We start from the raw sequence: 6226 nt of genomic DNA, 5'->3' as shown, positions 1-6226 counted from the left end.
TCTGGGTGACCCAGGACAGCCGATCTGAAACCAAGTATGTGTGTCCCAGAGCAGCCTGGAACAGACCCTGCTCTTCTTTGCACACCAACCCCCCCGCCCTGGGTTGAACTCTCCCCTCCATCCTCTGGCCTGAGAACCCATTTCTGGTCCCTTGTCCCTCTCTCATGATTCCCATTCTTTGGAAGACGGCTCGTTGGTGGGGGGTTTGGGAAGGTGGGGTTCCTGCGCTCATGGCAGTGCTGCACCCCAGCTGCAGTGTGGGGCCCCACACACCTCACGGGGAGCTACACAGGCAGCACCAGTCCTGCATCAACCTGGGTTATGGAGAAAGCAGCCCCTGGGGGAACTGCGTGGAGGGTACGAGGAATTCTCTGAGGCATATTTGCAACCTCCTGGATCCACAGTCCTCACAAAGCAAACAGTTAAATGCAAGTGTCTTGAACAACAACAACAACAACAACAAAACACCTTTGAGAAGTGCTTCGGGGCCTGGCGAGGGGGACGGCCTGCTCACCGAGGCTGGGGAGCTCTGCACCCACCGCGGCTCTGGCTCTCACCTTCGCTATCCCCCCTCCAAGGATTTCCCATTCCTGCCTCTCAAGGGTCCTTGTTTCAAAGAGGAGCTTGCTGGCACAGAGCAATGTTTAATCAACAAAAGCGTTGGCGATGCCACCACAGCTTTGCGGTGCCCGAGGCGGGGCTCTAGTTGGGAGCCGGAGAGGGGTGCCCGTCAGCCACACGGGGCACCCCCGCCCCGAACTGTGAACAGGGCTCTGGCTCTGCCCCTCCCCTCGAGCTCCCCTGGCTCAGCCCATTTTCCTCCCCAGTGAGGAGAAGGAGAGGGGGGATTGAGGGACAGGGGTGGTGCTGCGGGGACTCTGTTTCCCTTCTTGTCATTGTTTTCCTTTATTTCAGTGAGAAGCACACGCACGCACACTGCACTCACACACGAGCCGTGGGACCCAGGCCTCCTGGTCCACAGTCTGGGGGGGCAGGACCAGGGGTGCGGCTGCCCCGGTCTGGTGCCTGCTCGGGGCAGTCCATGGGGCAGGGGAGTCAGGGGCAGTGCCGTGCTCGGGGACTCGGGGTCGCGGGGGGCGGTGGAGGCCTAAACGTTGGCTTTTTTGCCACCACCAGGGCTGCCCACTCTCCGTTCTAGCCGGCTGTAGGGCTCGAAGGCCGAGGAACCGAGTTCACAGCAGGCGGGGAGGTCCAGGAGGGGGGCAGAGGAGAAGCAGAGGGCTGGCGGAGGCGGTGGCAGCGGCGGGGATGCGGAGGCCGAGGTCAGGGGGTTGAGGCATGGGGAGGACTTCCTGGGGTCTCCCGGCGAGGCGCCCCGGTGGCCGGCAGGCAGGCCCAGAGGGCCAGGGCTCAGAGCCACGAGGCCGGGCGCCCTGGGCACGGACAGCAGCCGGCCCTGCTCCAGCAGCCGCAGGATGTTGGAGGTGGCAAAGGCCTCGGAGGCCGAGGAGGACGTCCGCTTCTCCAGGTCCCTGCTCTGGTCTTTCTTCTGCTTGGTGCGGCGATTCTGGAACCAGACCTTGACCTTGGGGCCGAGGGTGGGGAGGGGTGTCAGGAAGGGACAGGAGACAGGCAAAGTGCGGCAGGTGGGAGGAACAAAGGAGAGGAGGTCGTGGAGGGCCAGGGAGGGGGGAGCAGGGCAGCAAGGGTGGAGTGAAAGGGGGAAGAAGAGCATTCAGAGTGTCGTTAGGTCTTCCCTGCTCCCTCAGCCGCTCTGCGCCAGCCAGTAAGGGACCCTGGCCCCAGATCGTGGCCGCAGGGTGTGATCTAGAAGGTGGGCACAGACTCCTGGTGGCGACGTCCTTCGGCCTTGCAGAGGGCTCACCGGTAGGGAGGCCCAAAGTGGGCGGGGGTGGGCTGCTGGCGTGGGGACCCGCCCACCTTGGCTATCCTGGGACCCCCACACACCATCCCAGGTGAGCTCTCCGTCCCAATCTGCGTGAGCCCTTCAGCTACAGAGGACAGGCTCCTCAACAGGACACCCAGTGTGGCAGGAGGTTGAAGGCCACTGGCCAAGGCCAAACCTGGAGACGCAAGCTTGGGGACAACCAGGTGCCAAGTCCTCCACCAACAACAGGGTAGGGGGGCCCTTTGTCAAGGTCTCTGAGAGGAGGCCGATCCAGCCGCCCCCACTGCCCAGCACCCGGGGCTCCAAGCCCCGTCCTCCTTGTGTATGGAAGAAACCATAGGCTGGGAGGGAAGCTCAGTGGTCAGCCCCCATGGTGCTGGGATCCCCTCCCCCTGGGAGAAGGTGAGGGCAACCCCTCACAGAAGGCAAGGAGCAGGCTCCAGAAGAATCTTGCATAGGGCCTAGAGGTGCGGGCAGAGAGAGAGTGACGCTCGTGGCCCAGCTAGAGCACTTGCACAGCATCTATAGGCCCACTGCCCCCCCCCCCACTCCCCCCTGCACCCGCACTGGTGTCCTGGGAGCACAGACTTGTGGCCGGGAGGTTCGAGGAGGCTGGCAGCTGGCTGGGGCAGGGTGTGTCAGCAGGACAAATGGGGGCACAGGGTGGAGGGCGTGCCCAGGAAAGGCTGGGGAGGCCTTGCTGGTGGCCTCCAGCTTTGGGAGAGCGTAAGGGGGGCCGGCAACTCCTATGGCTCTGGTAAAGGAGCCCAGAGGCCGGGAGGAGGCGGAGGCCGGAGTGGGAGGGCTGCCTGGGTGCGGATGAGGGCCGGGAGAAGCCTCCTGGGGCAAGGCCTCACGACACCACCTCCTAGGAGCCACCACGCCCCCGGCGCCAACAGTGAGTCAACCTGTTCCGAGTGGGGAAGGGGAGGATGAGATCTGAAACAGGTGTGGGTTTGGTGTTTTGAATGGGACTGACTTGGGAGGCCCGGGGGGCTCAGCAGTGGAGCATCTGCCTTCGGCCCAGGGCATGACCCCGGGGTCCCGGGATCGAGTCCCACATCGGGCTCCCTGCATGGAGCCTGCTTCTCCCTCTGCCTGTGTCTCTGCCTCTCTCCATGTCTCTCATGAATAGATAAATAAAATCTTTAAAAAATAAAAAATAAGTAAATAAATGGGTTTGGACTGAGTTTCAATGATGGAAATTAACCAGAAGGTTGCGGGATCCACTTGCGATTGGACGCATCATTCATTCCCTCAATCATTCATCCTGCAGAGGTGCACTGGGTGCCCTCTACCTGCCAGGCGCCGCCCCGGACTCAGGGCATCAGCAGTGATGAGAGCAGAGCAAACCCTCCGTGTGGAGGGGACACGGATGAAGAACGGCAGCAAGAACGGCAGCGACTGTCGGGGCGCTCAGTGCCTGGAGCAGGGTCTCTCGAATTATTCGTGCCAAGGAACCACTTTATAAAGTTTCCAGTGTGTTGTGAACCAATGATTTTGTCAAATACAATTAAAATGAATTGCACTTACTCTCCATTTCTGCACCTAACCTTCCTGGGCAGGTAACAGTTTGAGGGGGGACACCTGCCCCAGAGCCGCACTTTGAGAGGCGCTGCTTTGGGAAAAGGCTGAAGGATTAAGGGGGAAGGGCTGGCTTACTACTGGGTGGCAAACACAGCCTCTCTGCAGAGGTGACATTTATTTTTTATTTTTTTATTTTTTTAAGATTTTATTTACTTCTTTGACAGAAAGACAGAGCACATGTAGGGGGAGTGGCAGGTAGAGAGAGGGAGAAGCAGGCTCCCCAGGGAGCAAAGAGCCCGATGGGGGGCTTGACCCCAGATCCCAAGATCATGACCCGAGCTGAAGGCAGATGCTTAACCGAGCCTCACGGGCGCCCAAGAGTTGACATATGAAGGGGATATCAGTCAGGGAAGGCCAAGGGACATTCGACCAAATGTGGCTGAAGGAAGCGACTGGAAAGAAGAAAATGTTAGTTTGTCACTCCTGGGATCTCGATTGCTCCAGGAAAGGATCCAGTCAGACACCTGGGGAAGCGGCTCTGTGGGTCTCTGCCTTCCTCTCCCCTGCTGGGAAGCCTCCTGGCTTCTGCCTTGCTAAGCAGCCACCCTTTTAGGACCTAGATACCACCCCAAGAATGTCCCAGCCTCAGCTTCTCATCTCAGAAACAGGGACAAAAATACGCGGGCTGTTGCAGGGATCAGATACAGACGTCCACGCAGAGGACTTCATGTGGTGCCTGGCCTATCCTAGCACCAAACCAGCGGGAGAGGACAGACTCAGAAGTCAGGATTCCTGTCCCGGCGAAGCTGAGGGTCTAGGGGGAGGGTGGCACCGACCCACTCCCAGCAACAAAGGGGGTGGCACTAAGAAGGGGGGTGAGCCGTAAGGAATGACGAAGGTTGGGATCCCTGGGTGGCGCAGCGGTTTGGCGCCTGCCTTTGGCCCGGGGCGCAATCCTGGAGACCCAGGATCGAATCCCACGTCAGGCTCCCGGTGCATGGAGCCTGCTTCTCCCTCTGCCTGTGTCTCTGCCTCTCTCTCTGTGACTATAATAAATAAAAAAATTAAAGAAAAAAAAAAAAAAAAGGAATGACGAAGGTTTTACGGGCGTCCTGTCCTGCAGCTCTGGGGCAGCAGCAAGAGAGAGGCATGGGCTCCCCGGGTTGGGGAGTCCCTGGGGAGGGGAGGGGAGGAGAGGAGGCCAGGGCTGGGGGCTGGCACGCCCATTTCTTGGGACCTTATGGGCCATGTCGGCGGTTGTCAGTCTGGGCGGCACGTTGAGATTCCCCGGAGTCATTTTCTTCTAAATCCTGATGCCCACACCCGGTGGGGCCCACGCATCCGTATTTTCAAAAAAATTTCTGTGTGTGGGACACCTGGGTGGCTCAGTGGTTGAACATCTACCTCCAGCCCAGGGCGTGATCCTGGGGTTCCGGGATGGAGTACCGCATTGGGCTCCCTGCATGGAGCCTGCTTCTCCCTCTGCCTCTCTGTGTCTCTCATGAATAAATAAATAAAATCTTTAAAAAAATTTTTTTCTGTGTGTGAATCTAACCTGTGAACTGAGGTAGAAGGAGCTGGAGCTGCAAAGGTGGGGGAGAGGCGCCCCGCCTGACTACTTCCTACCAGCAGTCCCATGGTCCGCAAAGGGCTGACTCGTAAGGCTCAGCAAACAAGGGCCAAACTGAGTGAGAGGCAGGTTCAGAGCCTCTGGGCTTGTCCCTCCGTCCTCCAGGAAGCCTTCAGTTCCGCCGCAGGGGACCCCCTCTCTCAGGGTTAAATCTGGGTACGGGTCTTCGGGGAGGCCTGGGTCCTGTGCAGAAGCATACTACCTGAGGCGCTGGCCTCCCCCTTGCCTTCTGGCTGCCCTGCTGCGGTCTCCCTGCAGGCCGCATCTCGCCTCCTCCCCCTCCCGCTCCCCCCCCCAACACCCTGGGTGCCTTCACTTCCCCCTCCCCACCCTCCCCACCCGCATCCTCCACTGGACCACACTGTGAGCCGCTGCACACAGGGAGGGCCGTGGTTCCCAGCTGCCTGCCAGGGCCACGGAGGTATTTTCTAGGAGATCATCTGTCACCCTCTTGAGGCTCGTGGCGGTGCTCAATCCCAAACCTCATGATCGATTTGGAAATGGGGTTTTAATGAATCTTTAAGGGGCTACTTCCCGTGACTGGGCACATTCCCATGACCGGTACTTGTGGATCTGGGATGGCCCTGGTTTTTGTGACCTGGAAGGTACCAGCTATTCTGCTGTTCTGGAAGAAGTCATGGGGGCAGAGCCCCAGGTATGGGGCTGAAGATAATTGTCAGAGAGCCGGAGCTGCTCTTATCCAAGCTAAGTGATGGCGCTGTCTGGATTGGGACTTGGCAGTTTGGCCTTAGGCTAGAGCCTGGGGCCCTGGCCCGGAAAAAGTCACCCGGGTCAGCCGAGAACTGGGGGTTCTGGGGCAGCCTCCACCTTGTCTCCCTCCATAGCCACGTCCTCTTTTCTCGTTTCCTGCTCTGACTCTGTCATTCATTCATTCATACAACAATCCACGTCAGCATTGCCAGGTGCTGAGAACACAGGAATCCGCAGGACTCTATCGGCACCCACTGAGCTCTCAGACGCCAGCGGGGGGAAGTGGACAGGCCCGCGGGTGTTACAAGACGGTAACTGCTTTGGCGGGAGTAGCAAACAACACAGTGAAGCAGATCCTGAGGTCAGACAGGATTCAGTTCTGGTTCTCTCCTTAATTCGTTAGAATGGCATGGGGCAAGTTACTTGACCTTCCTGTGCCTCAGTTTCCTTATCTGTAAAACGGGATTGTACCAATGCTTCCTCATAGG

Source organism: Vulpes lagopus, chromosome 5, assembly GCF_018345385.1.
Source record: "Vulpes lagopus strain Blue_001 chromosome 5, ASM1834538v1, whole genome shotgun sequence".
In the NCBI taxonomy this organism is placed as follows: domain Eukaryota; kingdom Metazoa; phylum Chordata; class Mammalia; order Carnivora; family Canidae; genus Vulpes; species Vulpes lagopus.
Note: the sequence above shows the minus strand (reverse complement) of the source record.